The 19,058-nt window shown below is 45.0% G+C and overlaps 1 protein-coding gene across 3 annotated transcripts in view; it reads left to right on the forward strand.

Annotated features, from left to right (window-relative positions):
• The first annotated feature begins 2,495 nt into the window (after positions 1-2,495).
• The window catches only part of FAM110B (family with sequence similarity 110 member B), a 90,257-nt gene continuing 73,694 nt past the window's right edge, over positions 2,496-19,058 (forward strand). For 2 of the 3 annotated variants that reach the window (XM_064170604.1, XM_064170608.1), the window contains exon 1: positions 2,496-2,620. The gene's annotated coding sequence lies outside the window, so the exon portion shown is untranslated. Of the gene's footprint in view, positions 2,621-17,646; positions 17,781-19,058 lie in introns of all 3 variants that reach the window. The other variant, XM_064170606.1, reaches the window with a different exon arrangement.

The following is a 19,058-nucleotide window of genomic DNA, read 5'->3' on the forward strand; positions in this document are numbered from 1 at the left end:
CCCATTCCAATGCCAATCACTCTCTCTGGCAAGAGCTTCCATGGTGATCCCAGTTGCAGTTTCTAGTTGGTACCTCTGAAGCTGTCTGCTTTTGCCTGGGGAGTCCATTGACTCATCTGCTGCTTCCTGGTGGAGCTGCTTTAAGGGATGGTTGCCTGTGACAGTTGTCTCCATGCTCTTCAATAACTACTTATCTCAGCTGTTTGCCTTAGCAAGACTTCAGTGTAACTGCCTTTCTGTTACTAATTTGCTTGACCTCTGACTGTTCTTCCTCAGGTACACAAAGAGCTGCAGGTTGGAATCCCATCAGATCCATCCATGCTCCTGCTTTGTTCAAGGACTGTAATTTTCCCTGCTTTCTCCTGCCCTCCACAATTTCTTCCTCAAGAGGCACATTATCTCTTTTTACTCATCTTTGGAGTCCTGTTTTGCTGGGTTGCTCACTGCTGCTTTAGAACTCTAATTATCTCCATCATGATATCACTTACTGTTTCACTTTACAAAACCCCCATCCTGCAGAACCAGGTAGCACACTGGCCAGAAAACTTGTTTTTCTGTGCTCCTTTTATATTCCCCCCCCCCATTATACTTTCCTGGATATGCTTCAATCCAGCAAGGTGCTGGACTTTGATTGGAAAGTTGCTAGAATAAATTGCATGTTTTATCATTTACCTTTATAAACTTAGAAGTAGCCCAGTGAAGAGGGTTAGAAGAACAGAAGCTGTGGTTTTGTAAGTAGTCATTGTGATTGCATTAAGGACTCTGGTTTGTTTTCCTGATAGGTGGTGCAGCAGTGCATGTGGATGGCAAAATGAGAGCTTGTCTGTACCTGCTGTGTGTATTTCCATGGGCACAGAGTGCTTAATCCATAACTAATACAAACCTTAAGTGAAACGCTCAGTCTCAAAGACTGGGAAAGAGAGAGAATGTGGGCAGGAAACTAATGAAGCTCAAATAAAGCTCTGCTCTTTGTCTCTTCTCTCAGATATATTTTCAAACATTGAATCCCCAGAAGGGGTTGGGTTGGAAGGGACCTCCAAAAATCATCTATTCCAACCTTGCTGCAGTCAGCAGAGACATTCTCCACTAGACCAGGTTGCTCAAAGCCTTGGCAAGCCTGACCATGAGTATCTCCAGGGATGGGGCAACCTCTTGCAGTGTTTACCATCTTCATGGTGCAGAACATGTACCTAACATGCAATCTAAATCTGTTCTGCTCTGGTCTCAAACCACTGCTCCCAGCCCTGTCCATGTAGGCCTTTGTAAACAGTCCCTCCGCAGCCTTCTTGTAGACCTTCTTCAGGTGCTGGGAGGGATCCTACTCCTATGCCTTTTCTGCTTTATTAAATAACTTCATTCTCTCTCAGGACTGGGCCTCAGAAAGCTTTCTGTCTCTTCTGGCACAAAAAGCAGATCTGATTTATTTGAGTAGATGGATTCCTCCAGCTGCCCAGTGTCAGTCTCCTGACTTCAGTGTGTGTGCAGTGACAGCGATTAAGGCAATGCTTTATCAAAGCATTGAGCCAGCAAATGCTCAATCACCTGCTGCAGGGTTTCCATATCAGCTGGTTGCTTTGTTGAGAAATCCTGAATTTTTAAAGACTTTAGTCCGGATTATGAAAATCTCAGGGTAGACTCTAGCAAGGTTTGAAGGTTTGGTGCCTTAGAATAAGAAACCCATTCATTCATGGGTCCTTCCCAGTTGGCTTTGGCTTCTCTTGCTTGAGCTGTGTATTTTTCTAAGTATTAAAACTTTGATTTCATACTTAGCAAGAGAGTGAAAGAGAGGAAGGACATAGGAACTGAGGATGAAAACTTCTTAGAAAGAATGCCCAAGGACTTGTTGGTACTGGACACTGAAGCAGGAAACGATGTGTGTGTTAAAAAAGACTCCAGCTGAAACCCAGGACATGGAACTGTTTGAGCCAGTCCAGAGGAGGGCTACAAAGGTGCTCAGAGGGCTGCAGCAGCTCTGCTATGAGGACAGGCTACAAGAGTTGGGGCTCTGCAGCCTGGAGAAGAAAAGGCTCTGAGGAGACCTTATAGTGGCCTTTCAGTATTGGAAGGGGGCTACAGGAAGGCTGGGGAGAGACTGTTGACAAGGTCTTGTAATGACAAGATGAGGAAGGACAGATTTAAACAGACAGAGGGGAGATTTGGACTGGATGTTAGGAAGCAGTTCTTTGCAGTGAGGGTGGTGAAGCTCAGAGTTGATACCTGCAGGTCTCCTATTAGACTTCAGAGTCAGGAGATTGTGCTGTTAGAACTAGCAGTGTGAAAACCAGAGAACAGCTACAGCTGGCTGAGTATCACTAACCAAACCCTTTGCAGCCTTTCAGTCCCCAAAAGAAGACATGTACTTCTGAGTTGTCAAAGTTATGTTGTTTAAGAGATTCAAGCCAAAAGGATGCTTATTGCCTGTTCTATAACTGTGGCTTTGATGGCACAGGATGTCGAAACTAAATTCCTTCCTTCTTGCTGTGTCTCCAGGCACCTCTGCGAGGAGCCTCTAAGAGTTCCTGATGAAGAGACCTGCCTCTGTCTAGAGAACTCTGTTGAAGGTGAAGACCTCCTAACAGGCCATGCAGCCTTAGCAGAAGCTCAGAAAACTTAAACTAAGGTAAAGAGATTAATTTTTCAAGTGAATTGAAGCAGCTGATAGAATTTTCTAAAGGTTTCTTAGTAATTGAACACTCAGATGCTTCTCTGAGCTTTCTCCTTCCTTTGTGAGTGTTGCTGCTTCCACTTGGTACAAATGTCATAGCAAATGCTGGGGGAGGGGGGAAAAACAACACAGTGCATGGGAGCTCAGAGCCAGAAGGAATTCCTTATAATATTAGTAGAGAGAGCAGCTGTTTGACAAGGGAGCAGGCTGCTTTGGAGCTCTGTTACAAACATATCCTACTCTACTGCCACACTTAGAGCTTGATTCTAGTGGTCACAAAAATAGCCAAAGACTTTCTGATGTCTTCAGCAATGGGAGGAGAATGAGGACTGCATATCACAGGGACCTCAAAAGACATCTAGTCCAACACCCTTGTCAGAGCAGGGTCACCTAGAGCAGGTCGCACAGGAACACATCCAGGTGGGTTTGGAATGTCTTCAGCAAAGAGGACTCAACAACCTCTCTGGGCAGTCTGTTCCTGTGCTCTGCCACCCTCACAGTGACAAAGTGTTTCCTTACATTCACATGGAACCTCCTCTGCTTCAGCTTGCACCCATTGCCCTTTGTCCTATCGTTGGACATCACTGAGCAGAGCCTGGTTCAGTCCTCCCCACACTATCCCTTCACATTTCTAAACATCAGTGCTGCATTTCTGTTTACCAGCACTATAGCGATTCCTTAGTGTGGTCGTCCAGAACTGATTCTTGCTTGTAAAGGACAAATGCTGATGAATAAAGAAGAAATGTGACCCCAGAGACTACTTTGAACCTATCAGCCCTACACTGCCAGGCACTTGGGGAGATTTGAGTGTACTGTGGCTTTGTTAGGCAGCCAGGATTTGGAATGGAGTGATGACAGCTGCAGAATCTTTGCTTCGTACCGACAAGATTAATTGAACTTTGTGTAGAAAATTGGCTGGAAAAAAAAGTGAGGAGTAGTAGTAGAAACATTTTCTACAGATTTCATCAAGATTCAAGTAGGGTCCTTGTGAAGGTCTGCCAACTTCTGCATTTTTGAAAATAACCTTTGCAAAGTGTTAACTTCAGTCTTGGAAGGTTCCTTAAATATTCCTTGATTCATCTGAGAAGAGTTGTGGATTTTTCTTGTTAATCCTTTATTGATCTTTCTAATTTAGACTGGAGTTAGAGCTCTGAACTAGATAACCTTCCCTCGTGATCTGCTGTACACACCTGGGAGTAAGGTCACCAAGCATGGTTAGGCTCCCTCATTGCTTTCTTATGCTATTCCCTTTCTCTCTGCTTCTCACTTGGAATTGATTCTCATCTGTGTTTCTCCAGACCACTAACAAGGTCACCTTGAACAAATGAGCGTGCTGTACTGAAACCTTAGCAGAGCAGAAATGGTTATACAGAGATTTCAAACTGAGGTAAAACCACACAATCCAGACATTTTATCTTCGTCACAGAATGTTAGGGGCTGGAAGTGACCTCAAGAGATCATCCAGTCCAACCTCCCTACCAGAGCAGAGTCACCTAGAGTAGGTCACACAGGAATGTTGCTGCTTCTGCTTGGTACAAGTGTTGTCATAGCAAATGCTGGGGGAGGGGGGAAGAACAACACAGTGCATGGGAGCTCAGAGCCAGAAGGAATTCCTTATAATATTAGTAGAGAGAGCAGCTGTTTGACAAGGGAGCAGGCTGTTTTGGAGCTCTGTGTTTACAAATGTATCCTACTCTACTGCCACACTTAGAGCTTGATTCTAGTGGTCACAAAAATACCCGAAGACTTTCTGATGTCTTCAGCAGTGGGAGGAGAATGAGGACTGCATATCACAGGGACCTCAAGAGATCATCCAGTCCCACCCTTCTACCAGAGCAGGGTCACCCAGAACAGGTCACACAGGAATGCATCCAGGTGAGTTTGGAATGTCTCCACCGGAGACTCCATAACCTCTCTGGGCTGCCTGTTCAGTGCTCTGCCACCCTCACACTTGCCTTATGTTCCCTTGGCACATCCTCTATTCCAGCTTGCACCCATTGCCCTTTATCCTATCATTGGGCATCCCTGAGCAGAGCCTGGCTACATCCTCCTGACACTGTCCTGCACATTTATAAACACGAATTGAGGTCACTCCTCAGGCTCCGCTTTTCCAAGCTAAAGAGACTCATCTCCCTCAGCCTTTCCTCATAGGGGAGATGTTTCTCTTTGTTTCATGTACTCCCAAGGCAAATGTAATAATGTGAGTTGAGATAACTATGCCCTGAAAAACAAACAGAAAAAAAGGACTATTTCTTCCTGAGTGTTACTTAAAAAGTGCAATTTTACATGAGAGAGAGTAAAGGCTTCACAGAAGGTATCTGCATAACCTCATGGGGGTTGTGGCTATGTGTAAGTGGTGTGGTGGTGGATGTATCTAAGTGGGTGATGTTTAGGATTCCTGCACAGCAGTGTAGGGTGCTGTCAGGTTTTGGTGATGCACAGTGTCCAGGACTGAACTGCAACCTTGAACGTCGTCACTGCTCCCAGCCAGTGTGTTCTGTGCCTTGTCTCTCTTGTTGTTAACCAGAAACACACGATAACAGCCAGCCAAATGTTCTGGTGAAAAGCAAGGGCATTTCATTGCTCTGAAGGGTTTTATATTTACCCTAGATTCTTACTGTTTTCCCCACTGTTGCAGCTGTAACTGTTGCTGTAACTGATGTGAATTATTGATCAAGGAGTTCTGGTTACCTCAAGTAATGTTATGCTCATTGCTTCACTGCTCTTTGTTGTACTACAGTGTTGCTCCTCTGCCGCTCTGCACGTGTGGTTTTTATTCCCTTAAAGTTTTCCTCTGCTCTCCCCCTCTTCCCCTTTCCCATGTTGTTTCTTCTCCAGTGTGTTCCATGATTTCACTGAAAAGTGGGATCTTTTCTAATCGACAGCAGCAGATTTGCAAAGCCCTCCCCAGCCCTGGGAACCGAGCAGAGCACACATCTGGTTTCACATAAGGATGAATTGCTGGCTTCACAGACGTGAGCCCTGTAGTCCTCGCCACAGAGCTAGCTAAAGCCTTCTGTAACTTGAGCCTGCATTTGAAAGACAAGCAAAATTGTACAGCTCCTTTACCATACTAATGGAAAACATTTAATTTACTTCTTCAAGCCAACCAAAAGAATGACACAGTGCTGCCCAGGCAGATTTACAGGGCCTTTTCTTCCCCTGGAAATCAGTGCAGCTTGGAGGTGCTGCTGTGGGAGCTGGCTGCTTGACTCTGATCCAGCTGCCTTCAGATCTAAACTTCTGGACCACAAACCAAAACTGATGATTCTGATTTATCCAGGCTTCACTGTATCTCTGAGATATTGTGGCACTGGGTTTTAGTCATGGCTTTTCTCTGCTTTATTGCCATTAATACTAGATCAGAATTTTAAAACAGCAAGCTCAGTCTGCACAGGATATTTCTTTCCCTTAAATTGTTTCTTTGCTCAAATTGTTCCTTCTTTTCCATGCTCAAATTGTTCCTCCTTTTTTTTTTCCTTCTCCTTTCTCAGATTCTTCTTTTTCCTTTTTTTTTCTCCTCCTTTCTCAAATTGTTCAGGTTTCTTTTGCTGGAGAGAAGGCTCCAAGAAGACCTTATTGTTGCCTTCCAGTATTTGAAAGGGTCTACAAGAAAGCTGGTGAGGGACTTTTTGGGATGTTAGGTAGTGATAGGACTCGGGGGTGTGGAGCAAAACTAGAGTGGATAGATTCAGATTGGATGCTAGGAAGAAGTTCTTTACCATGAGAGTGGTGAGACGCTGGAACAGGCTGCCCAGGGAGGTGGTGGAAGCCTGAACACCATCCAGCCAGGCTGGATGTGGCTGTGAGCAACCTGCTGTAGTGTGAGGTGTCCCTGCTTGTGTCAGGGTGGTTGAAGCTAGAGGATCCTTGTGTGTTCCCTTCGAGCCCTGACCATTCTGATTCTAAGCCATTCAGTTATTTTCTGCATTTCCTGACTCAGGATTTTTCTCTCAGTGCTCCCAAAGCAGCTCTGTGTACATGCCATGTGTGCCTTTCAGTGGAGAGTTATTTTTTCCCCTCACAAAAACAAATAAAAGGGTCAACCCCCCAAAAAACCCCAGGCCTTCATTTAATGGGAGCGTTAAGGGCTAGCAGAATAACTTTCCACTTGTGTAGGAGAAGCTCTGAACATGAGATGTTCTATTTTCTCCTGCTAGAGGAGGTAAAGTGCAGCAGTGTTGTTTTGACTCAGTCCAGAAAAGTCCTTAAAATACAGAACCATTTATTTGTTATTTTAAAGGCTGTGTCACTAAGTTTGCCTTTTGCCTTTTTCTCTCTGCTGTTAGCACTGACAATCCAGGCTGGAGGATGCCATAAAGACTTTTAAAGCTACACTTTGAATAAAGCTTACATTTCCTACAGCATATTTGCATTGCATGCTTGCAGCACTGGCACTGTAGTCCTGTGTAAATACTGTAATGAAGTTGCTAAGGAGAAATGCTTATAGCATTTAAATTGAGGTTCATGGAGCATGGGATAGCTGTCCTCAGGATGCTGTTACTTTGAAGGGATTAATAAAAATAGCTTCTCAGAAAGAAAGAAATATAAATAATGTTCTCAGACTGGCAAAACAGTGTGTAAGTGATGAGAAGAAAGGCACTAATTACAATGTAGAGGATAATCTGACTCAGAAATGCCTCAGTGGAAGCTACTTTAGGCTCTGATGTTCCTGTGCATGGATGTTCCTATGGATGTTCCTACTTTAGGATCTGATATTCCTGTGCATGGATGTTTCTATGGATGTTCCTACTTTAGGATCTGATGTTCTATGCATGTATGTTCCTACTTTAAGCTCTGATGTTCCTATGGATGGATGTTCCTATGGATGTATGTTCCTACTTTAGGCTCTGATGTTCCTGTGCATGGATGTTCCTATGGATGTTCCTACTTTAGGCTCTGATGTTCCTGTGCATGGATGTTCCTATGGATGTTCCTACTTTAGGATCTGATGTTCCTATGGATGTATGTTCCTACTTTAGGCTCTGATGTTCCTGTGCATTTATGTTCCTATGGATGGATGTTCCTACTTTAGGATCTGATGTTCCTATGGATGTATGTTCCTACTTTAGGATCTGATGTTCCTATGGATGTATGTTCCTACTTTAGGCTCTGATGTTCCTATGGATGTATGTTCCTACTTTAGGATCTGATGTTCCTATGTATGAATTGAAAAGCAGGAAAAACCACAGGGCATGACCTAAAAATGGTAGTCTGGAAGCTTCTTTACCTTATTTTGTCTGGTCTGTGCCTTATTTCTGTCCGGTCTGAAATTCAGTTTTTCCTCCAGAGCTAAACCTGAACAAACTGTTTTGGCAGTTTGTTGTCCCCATGGTTCCAGCTCTGCCAAACATAGCTATTGCTACTTTATTTTAAGAATGACTCTTACTTGGAGTTTGAGTCGTGCTGGAAGCAGAACCCTGTCAGGAGGCTGCAGTCTTGCTGTTAAGAAACTTAAATAAGATAAGGCTAATCCTATTGTATACTTCCACTCCAGGAGTCGGTGTGGAAGCTTCCCAGCGATGGCACAGCACCAGTGGCTACATGTTTTGTGGGATTTCTCCCCCAGATGATACTCAATCTGTTCCACACAGTTGTGGATCATGGCACTGTACTGTGCCAGTTTCCAGTCTGCCAGGAGAAAAAAAACCAAACCTGTTGTTTTTCTCTGGGTCAAAGGAGGTTAGCAAAAATAAGTGTACCTAGAGTCTCTCCGGTTATAGCAAGCTTAGCTTTCATTTGTGCAGGATGTTTTGTTCTGGTACTTCTTTTGTAACAGTTTTAGTTATTATTTTCATTGTTATTACTTTTTTTTTTTGGATGAGGCCTTGAGTGACCTGTTCTAGTGAGAGGTGTCCCTGCCTGTGGTGGGGGATTGGAACTGGCTGAGCTTTAAGGTCCCTTCCAACCTAAACCATTCTATGATTCTTTTCACACCAGTAGAAATGAAGTGAGAATTAGGGTACCAAATGCCTTTTCGAGGGTATGAGACATCTCTTTGAGAGGCTGAGGGTACCAAATATCTTTTTGAGGGGTCAGGGTACCAAATATCTTTTCTAGAGGCTGAGGGTACTGAGTACCTTTCTGGGGGGCTGAGGGTACTGAGTACCTTTCTGGGGGGCTGAGGGTACTGAGTACCTTTCTGGGGGGCTGAGGGTACTGAGTACCTCTCTGAGGGGCTGAGGGTACCAAATACCCTTCTGGGGGACTGAGGGTACTGAATGCCTTTCTGAGGGGCTGAGGGTACCAAGTACTCTTTTTGGGGGGCTGAGGGTACAAAGTACTCTTTCTGGGGGGCTGAGGGTACCAAGTACTCTTTCCGGGGAGCTCAGGGTACTGAATACCTTTCTGAGGGGCTCTTCCAACCCCATGCAACCTGCAAATACCTGTGAGCTTTTTCTGAGGTGATTTATAGTTTCAGAAGCAGAGACCCTGTGCACAGAATAAGATTATTTTGGGTCAGGGATAATATTGTCTGTTTCAAAATCCAAATGTAAGAATTCTCCTACGTGTGACAGGATAACCTACTCCCCAATAATTGTTTTTACCTTCATCTCTTTTCCATTTGCAGATTAAACTGCAAACCAACTTCAGAAGGAGGTTATCTTTCGAGTCATCTAAAGCACCCTTAGGTTTCTTTTAAGCTCACAGCATAATTAGAAGATTTGAGGAGAATTAGGGTATTAGGCTGTGTGTTGTTAAAATAAGTTTGTTTTGGAGGGCAGAGCAGAGCCTCCTCAAAGTGAGTAAGTTCTGTAAATAACTTAAATGTTAAGGAACAATTGCATGCAAGCAAGCAATTCATTGCTAATTGGTTTCTTTTCCTTGCTTCTAAAGAATCTCAAACTTTTCAAAGACCAGATAGGTATTAGTAGGTTTTGACTCACTGGGAAGAAGATCTAGATTAAGAGGAGAAGCTTTTTGTTCTTAACTTGCCATGTGGCTTTGGGCATGTCCCCTTGACTTCCTTGCACAGGTTTACCATTGTATCCACCACCATAAAATAAAGCTCTTGGTAAGCTTTGGGGATTTGTAGCTGAGAGAATGTGGGTTTAGACCAGATCTTAGAAAAAACTGCTTCAGTACAAGGGAGAGAATCTGGAACTGGTTCCCTGGGAAGGATGCTCCTTCCCTGGATGTGTTCAAGGTCAGGCTGGATGAGCAGCCAAATCTGTTTGAGAGGTTTCTAGAAGTCAGGGTCCTGCTCTAAATTATTCTACTGTGACAGTGATACTTGAGCTTATTTTAAATGTTGGATGCTGAGGTGTTTCATAGAATCAGCCAGGTTGGAAGAGACCTCCAAGCTCAGCAGTCCAACCTAGCACCCAGCTCCGGCCAATCAACCAGACCATGGCACTAAGTGCCCCAGCCAGGCTTTGTTGAACACCTCCAGGGAGAGCGACTTATCCACCTCCCTGGGCAGCCCATTCCAATGCCAATCACTCTCTCTGCCAACAACTTCCTCCTCACATCCAGCCTAGACCTCCCCTGGCACAACTTGAGACCATGTCCCATTGTTCAGTTGCCTGGCAGCAGAGCCCAACCCCACCTGGCTACAGCCTCCCTTCAGGTAGTTGTAGCCAGCAATGAGGTCTGCCCTGAGCATCCTCTTCTGCAGACTGCACACCCCCAGCCCCCTCAGCCTCTCTTCATAGGGTTTGTGTTCCAGGCCTCTCACCAGCTTCATCATCCTTCTCTGGACACCTTCCAGTATCTCAACATCTCTCTTTGAATTGAGTGGCCCAGAACTGGACACAGTCCTGGCCCATGGCAAGGAGGTGGGAGTAGATAGTCCCTAAGATCCCTTCCAACCTAAGCCATTCTATGCAATACAGTCAGAACTGTTTATTCTGAGTGGACTCCACTCAATTTGCTGTGTAGTTTCTCATGGGGGGATCTAAAGTGCTGTAGCAACAGGCAGGTTAGTCCATAAAGAACTCAACAGAATAAGTCACCCCTTTTCACGTGTCTTCAATGAATTTGGGTAAAACACACAGTTTTATTTTAGGGGTACCAGCCTGTATAAAGACTGTGAGGAAAACAAAGCTATTTGGTTAAAAAATGGAAATGCTTCAACAGTATTAGCTGAAACAAGAGGGAAGGAAAAAGATCTGTCCTGAAATGAACACGTGGCAGTCTTAGTTTGCCCAAGTCTTCAGCAGAAGATTTCCACTTGTGTTTTTCTGCCAAGTAAATTAAACTCCTGAAGAACAGCTTAGACTCCAAGTGTTGGACTGTGAGTATCTTGTAACAGGGTTAGTGTGGTGAAGCTGAAGACTGATAAAAGTGTGATGATGGTCAGCAGTAAGCCAGCTGAGAGATCTTTGTGGTGCTATGTAAGTGAAGATGGTGTCCCCTAAGCTTTATTTTGTGCTTGCTTTGGCTTGTGCCAGGACATGCTCTGGGAAAAGGCATAAACTTTTTCCTTTCTGGGTTTTTTTTCTTTCACAAATACATTTTATTTCCTGCCTGGAGTTGGAAAAGAGGCACAACAGGAGGGGGTTTGTTAAATACAGCAAAATCTAATTACAGCTTGATTTAAAGCCACATTTACACAATGACCGAGGGGTGAGTTCACTTCCACAAAAACAAACTCAGTTGGCTTCCTACTGTGCATCAGGGAATGCGAAGATGCATGTCCTGGAGAGCAGCTGCCTCCCTCTGCTGGCATCAGCTCCTCTTGCACTGTGCTGCAGCTCTGCTGCATGGGATAGAATCGGCCAGGTTGGAAGAGACATCCAAGCTCAGCCAGTCCAACCTAGCACCCAGCCTTAGCCGATCTACCAGACTATGGCACTAAGTGCCTCATTCAGGCCTTGCTTCAACGCCTCCAGGCACGGTGACTCCACCACCTCCCTGGGCAGCCCATTCCAATGCCAATCACTCTCTCTGACAACAACTTCCTAACAACATCCAGCCTAGACCTCCCCTACCACAACTTCAGACTGTGTCCCCTTCTTCTGTTGCTGGTTGCCTGGCAGAAGAGCTCAACCCCACCTGGCTACAGCCTCCCTTCAGGTAGTTGTAGACAGCAATGAGCTCTGCCCTGAGCAGAGTGATTGGCATTGGAATGGGCTGCCCGGTTGGGAGGTGGTGGAGTCCCTGTCCCTGGAAGTGTTTAAGAGGAGGCTGCATGAGGCACTTAGTGCCATGGTTTAGTTAATTAGGATTAGGTGATGGGTTGATCTGGATGATCTTAGAGGTCTTTTCTAACCTGGTTAATTCTGTGAATGTGAATTGCAGATGCACTGTTGGAGCTGCAGAAGTAGGCCTGGACAATGAGTGGGCACAGGGCAGTGGAGGGAGATGAGGCTCTCTGAGGTGTCTCATGTCAAACAATTTCTGCAGTCAGTTTCTGTAAACAAGAAGGCTTGAGAGACAGAGATGTGTGGATTGCCTCTGCTTTTTGTCTTGGTTGTTTTTCCTTTTAAAGTTAAACTCTTAACCAAAAACCACACAACAAAACAACCAGCAGCAGCTTGATAAGCTCCCATCTCTTTGTCAGTGTTGATATGCAGAAATGACTCAGGATCAGTTGCAAGCTTTGTTCCTTTGGAAGCTTTTCTTTCAGCTGTGACAATTGCAAAGTTGAGGAGATGCACAGATCTTCCACCCCCTCCTCCTCCTAATTAAACAAGCTAGGGGTTCCTCTTCTCTTCAGTGGATACATCTTCAGAGACAAGGACATTTTCAGCTGCCCTGCCAGATTACCAGCTATGTGGGTTTATTACTTCCCTGAGCGAGCCATAAATGCCACCAACAATCAAATTCTGAACTTAGTCTAATTTTCCAAAATATTACAAACTGGAAAAGGAAAAAAAGCAAATAATAAAGGAAGAGTAACTTAACTGTTATGAAGAAGGATGTTTCTAAAACATGTAATACAGTACAGAGACTTTCTCTGTTCTGATCACATCGAGTTGTCTCTCTATTGTAAGGAAATTTAACTCCTGCAGTGAATCTAATTTCTGACACGTTTTTGGGGAGTCCTCTCTGAGGAGGAAAGTTTGCAGAACTCAAGTGGAATAAACCCTCCTTTTGCATCTACCCAATGTGGTTGCATAAGGGACTGGAGGTATGGAATGGGGTCAGTAGGTCACATGAATCAATCGACTGCTAATTTGGATCATTAAATGCCTCCTGTGGATGTTCCACTGGTTAGTGCTCAGCAGCAGTAATGGGAGGCATTGAGCTGTTCAGCAGCTGTTCAGGGCTGTGTGTTTTCTGCACTGGAAAGACCTCTCAGTGGATGGAAGCAGCTCTCTTTACATGCAACGTGGTAAGCCCTCAGTGGATTTAAGTCTCCTTCTCTGGAGACATTCAGAACCCACCTGGATGTGTCCCTTTGTGGTTTATTCTAGGTGATCCTGCCTTGGCAGGGGGCTTGGGCTTAAATGCTCATTCAAGGTCCCTTCCAATCCCTAATGTTTGACTTCCTGTGGAGAATTTTAGTCTTACTGAAGCTCTTCCACTGTGGTTGCCAGTTCTGGGGCTGTCTTCTAGTTTACCAGAAGCTACATCATTCCCCTAAATGCAGCTTTCCAAGCTAACCCTTATCCTTCCAAAGGGTAGCTCATGCCATAGTGGTTGTCATGGTAGGTGATCCAAAATTACCTGCTTTGTGATGAAATTCTGCTCAGGCCTGTTTGTTGAATGAAAAGAATCCCTGATGAACTTTTCCCAAGGAACTATGTGTCTGGGCTTTCTGATTTATTGAGATCCCAAGGGTACAAAGAATTAAAAGGTAATTTTTCAGTGAACTCATTCATAGCTGCTTTTATTTTTTCACCATTGTCCTTGAGCCCTGCTGTGGCACCAGGGCATACAAAGAGCTCTTTACCCAACAGTCAAGAAGCTTCTTAATAATAGAGTTCTTCAGTATTTATACTTAAGTCTATTGTGGTAGATAAATGCACAACCTGTAACCTAAATCAACCTTCCCTGATTTGTCTGTGCCAAGACTTTTCAGCATGGTTTAGGCCAAGTGCAAGTTGCTACACCTGGATCAGGTCACTCTAAGCACAAATGTAGGCTGAGCAAGGAGTGGCTTGAGAGCACTCTGGAGGGGAAGGACTTGGGGGTGTCAGTTGATGGAAGAACTCAACATGAGCTGGAACTGGTCACTGGCAGCCCAGTGGGCAACTGTGTGCTGGCTGCACTAGAACAGTGAGAGCAGCAAGACAGGGAGAGGAGTCTGTCCCTCTGCTCTGCTGAGACCTCACCTGCAGCACTGCCTCCTGTTACGGTGTCCCCTGGCATAAGAGGGACATGGAGCTGCTGAGGTGGGTCCAGAGGAGGCCATAAGGATGATCAGAGAGCTGGAGAAGCTCTCTGATGGGAACATACTAAGAGAATTTGGGCTGTTCAGCCTGGAATAAGGCAAGGGAGACCTTGCCTCTAGAGAGACCTTAGAGCAGACTTCCAGCACCTGAAGGGGACCTACCAGAAAGCTGGGAAATGACTTTTTACAAGGGGTTGTAGTGGTAGGATGAGAGGGAATGGATTGAAGCTTGAGGAGAGCAGATTTAGACTGGAGATTAGGAAGAAATACTTTGCAGTGAGAATGGGAGGAAACTGGACCAGATTGCCCATGGAGGTTGTGGAGCACAGAATCACAGAATGTGATCTTCTTTATGGCAAGACACTGAAACAAGTGGCCCAGGAAGGTCATGGGTGTCCTCTCTCTGGAGGTGTTCAAGGCCAGGTTGGATGAGGCCTTGAGATTCTATGAATCTAAGTATTTTTGCAGAAAGAGACATATTTGCACACAGATCTGTTGAATATTGTCAAAACCCCCAAACAGCCCAGGGCTCACTTAGTCTTTTTGATTGCTGCTGCCCGCCGCAGGCACCATTTGTGCTTTCCATTAGGTTAGCTGCTGTAAGCTTGCAGAGCAGGGAAGAGTTTTCTCATGTGTCACATCAACAGTATTTGGTCAGGAGTGCTCTGTGGTGGACTGTGTAAGCAAAGCAAGACTGAGATACATGACCTCAGCTAGGAGTTAGTCAGTGGTTTCAGTATGATTTAAGTTATCTCCAGCCAGAATTGCTTGGCATTAAAATGTAATCATTCTGATACCCAAGCTGGATGCACTCACATGAATTCTAAATGAAGTTTTCTGTTACCTGCAGATATTTCAGTAGGGTTTTGCTTTCTGTAGAGCCTTCTCTTTGTCATCTGTCTTCTTCCTGTGTTCTACTAATAAGAACTGGTTCAAAGAGATGAATAAACCTATATACTCCACGCTTACTTGGTGCCTGTTTCAAGTTACATCTTGATAGCTTATTCCTACAAGAACATGTTCTTCTGCACTGCTCATTCACTTGAGTTCTTGCTGTTGATAGGCAGCCTGTAATGAAAATGTTGACTCACCTGAATGATATCTTTGTTTTCTTTGCTTTGCAAGTCAGATTGCAAGATAATTTTAAATTACAAGTATTAGATCACATTTTCTTGAACGATTGCTTATGGTTACTGCACTCCCTCACCTATTTTAGGCACAGCCAACGTTTTAAACTTCAGCACTGAGGGAAGCAGAAGTTGTTTATGTAGTCCTGACTGATGAGAGCTTCACTTCTCCTTAGCTTAATGTTTTTGAGTCTCTTTCAATTGATGGACCTGCTTTACATTAAAGATGGCTGTATAAAGAACAAAATGGATCCAGCTTGCAACAGAAAACACAGGCAGTCTGGGGAAAGGAGGGAAGGAAAAAGGATCCTTGGAGATGCAGCCTGGATGTGCATGTAATGGAGTCTTGCATTCTTTCATAAAGCAGCCTTTAATTTTCAAACACCTTAATTCTAGTGCAAGTACTCCAATGACTCACCAGTTATCTAAAGCATCAGGTAACTATACCTATATTTAGCTTTGTTCTATCTTCTTATCCTCCTTTCTATCTTCATTTTCTCTGCTGTAAGCTACAGTGAGTTTCATTAATGTTTGGGAAAACAAAAGCCCAAAACAATGTGGGATGTGTTCCCAAAAGTTCTCATGAGTACAGCCTCTGCAGGCCCTTCACAGGCTTTCTTCTGCTGGTTAGGGCATGTGGAGGGTAAGCCCTCTGTCTTCTTTCACAGTACCTTCAAACACAAAGCACTTAACCCCACCTGCCAACAGGATGGACTTTTCTCTTGGAGGTGATGCTGTTTGTAAGGGGAGGTGTCTGCTTGCTGTGGAGTCTGCTCTGGTGGAGGTGTGCCTGCTAGTGACCACCTCCAGTGGTGCCTTTATTTTGATGGCTGGTCTTTGCCAACACTCGACTCCAACCTCAACTGCTTCCCTCCTCCACTGGGGAAATGCTGTCTGCTGCAGCCTGCAGTATTTAACCACCGGTTCATCTCTCTGCTTTTTCAGCTCACTAGATTGAAGTGCTGAATTGCAGGGGGGTCAGACAAGAAATCAATGCTCTTTTTCCATCTGGCTGCCTTGAAGACTATGTAAATTAAATCTATTTATCTGTAAAGTTATGTCCACATGGCAAAGAATACAGTTGGCAAGTACGAGCTGCTGCTTGTGTGGCTGCTGGGAAGGATCTTGCCTGCATAATTTTGGTTTTAAAGTGGTTCCAGGTAAGTTCTCCTGAGATCTGTAACAATGAGATGCAAATGATCCATACAGCAGCAACAGTTTCACTGTTTTCCTCACAAGGTTTGGCTTTGGAGGCTGAGGTGAGTGAATAGCTACAAGCACCTGGAGGTGATCTTTTGTTTTCTGCAGTTCTCTACCTATTAATACCTGTTAGGTGTAGGTTTTGTTGCCCTTTCCTTTTGGACACCACTTGCTTCATTTCCTTTTGTCCTTTTGGGGGCTTGACCTTGGGAACTTGCTAAGTACCGGGCATGCATCTCTTTCACCAGCAGCAGCAGCTTCTACAGCCTTCAGGCTGTAATCTCCAGACCATCTCGAATACCCTTAGTTAGCTTAGCTTGGTGCTTTTTACCTCTTGTCTTTTTATGTGCTTGAGGAAGTTACCTTGAAGTTCTGTCAGATCCAGCTGCAGGGATCTGGTGAGCTAGGGGATATGAGATGTTCTGATAGCCTTCAACACTGGAAGGGCATGGACCTAATGGAGTGAGCCCACAGGAGGGTGATGAGAATGTCAAGGGTCTGGAGCAGCTCTGCTGTGAGAACAGGCTGAGGGAGCTGGGGTTCTTCAGCCTGCAAAGGAGAGGCTTGTAAGCTGTGCAGTGCTTTTTCACTTCTCTTGTAAGACATTGCATGCTGTGTGCAGTGAAGCCAGTGTCCAGCACTCTTGTAGCTCGGAAAGCTGCTGCTGCTTCTCTTCTCCAGCACCTCCTTTACTGTGGTTATGCTGCTCATGTTTTGACTACAGACTCTTGGAATTTGCTTTGAAAATATCAGTGGCTATTTTATTTACCAGTTACCTTTTGGAGTAGCTGCTGCTTTGGATCCTAGGGCAGAATTTTGGGGAGCATGGAGAAACTTTCTTGCTCAGATCTCTTAGAGGCACGTTTGAGACAGACTGAAAACTGGTTCTGGCTTCACTTAATTTTGAGTGCCTACCTTTTGACCTTAATTTCCCATGCTTGCATGTAATTTCTATAGGGACACAGAAGGATTGTTGTTAGGCTCTTAAGGTTATATTGTTATGGGATTACTGATTTCCCTTTCAACCTCTGACATGTTTGGGTCTTTGAGACTTGTCACTGAGGCATCTTCTGCTTAATGTGATGGGAAACCAATGAGGTCCAAAATGTGCTGACCTTCACAGGGTACAGGATTAGAAAAGAGGAGGCATACACCAAATATATTTGAGTTCACAGTCAAGACTAGGTGCAGACCTATAACCTGCTTTATTCCTAGCTTTATGCTGATAGAAAATATTGCCAGAATAATAAATGCCCTCTAAAATGGTGTGTGTCAGCAGTGTTTAATTACAGTGCCAGGGAGACACTGTGGTTGTAGTGTGCTTGTCTTTTTGTTTCGTCTACAAGTGAAGATCCTGATGCCTCTACTTTCAGAAACCTGTGCTGGGGATTTGCAGCTGGGACAGAGGGCTCCATCTAAATTGAGATTGATCCTCTGGGCAGTCAGCACTTCTTGAAGATAGCCACCTGAAGACATTCTGGTTATAGACAGCAGCAGTATTGAAGTGGTGACTTATGTGAGGCCAAGCAGACTTGTGCTGTGGAAAAACTGGGCAATGGGTTTTTTTATTCCAGGCCTAGGAAAGGAAGGTGAAGAAAATGCCTGCTGTGTTACCCAAGAAATGTTTGAGAAGGCAGAGCAGTAGGTGCTGTCCCCAGGAGCCAGATCCTGGACTGTAGCCAGAGAAGTGTGGATGGCAGGGCAAGGGAAGTGATCCTCTCCCTCTCCTCTGCACTGCTGAGACCCCACCTGGAGTACTGCATCCAGTTCTGGAGCCTCTATTGCAAGAGGACTATGGATGTGCTGGAAGGTGTCCAGAGAAGGGCCACGAGGATGAGCAGAGGGCTGCAGCTGCTCTGCTGTGAGGAGAGACTGAGGGAGTTGGGGCTGTTGAGTCTGGAGAGGAGAAGGCTCCCGGGTGACCTTCTTGTGACCTTCCATAATCTGGAGCAGGCTACAAGAAAGCTGGGGAGGGACTTTTTAGGCTGTCAGGTAGTGATAGGACCTGGGCAGGGATGGAACAAAGCTGGAAATGGGGAAATTCAGACTGGATATTAGGAAGAAGTTGTTGAGCATGAGGGTGGTGAGAGCCTGGAATGGGTTGCCCAGGGAGGTGGTGGAAGCTTCATCCCTGGAGGTGTTTAAGGCCAGGCTGGATGAGGCTGTGGGCAGCCTGATCTAGTGTGAGGTGTCCCTGCCTATGGCAAGTGGGTTGGAACTGGCTGATCCTTGTGGTCCCTTCCAACTCTGACTGAATCTATGATTCTATGATTCCCATCTTCTTCAGAGCACTCCCTAGCATCTCTGATAGTTTTGATCTCTCACCTTAGCTGGACTGCTGTGCAGAGAGAGTAGGTTCTGATCGAATAGAAGGAAGAGGATGGAGCAGTGAGGGGATATCTAGGCACAAATGGAGGGCAGTCATCTGCCCCCTTTTACACTGATTTTTTTTTTACAGCTCTGCTTACAGGATTTGTGTCCCCATTTGGCATTAGAGGGTTGGGTAAAAGCCACAAACAGTTCTGAGAGGAGGGTCTGGGATCTTATCAGCCTTGCAAACTTTTAACTGCTAGGTCTACAAGCTGCAAGTATGCTCTTCCTTGAGAGCATTATATGGAATGAGAGTCCTAAAGGTGCTCTCATAAAAAGGCTTTTGGCTTGCTCTATTAAATAATTAAGCCTCCCTTCCCGGGTCTGTGCCAGGAAATTGCTTCTGGTTTCTTGTAAGAAGCCCACGAGTCTGGGTTCTGGTATGGCGAGTTGCAGTTGCTGCTTTAATATGGAC

This window comes from Pogoniulus pusillus, chromosome 34 (genome assembly GCF_015220805.1).
Source record: "Pogoniulus pusillus isolate bPogPus1 chromosome 34, bPogPus1.pri, whole genome shotgun sequence".
NCBI classification, from domain to species: Eukaryota; Metazoa; Chordata; class Aves; order Piciformes; family Lybiidae; genus Pogoniulus; species Pogoniulus pusillus.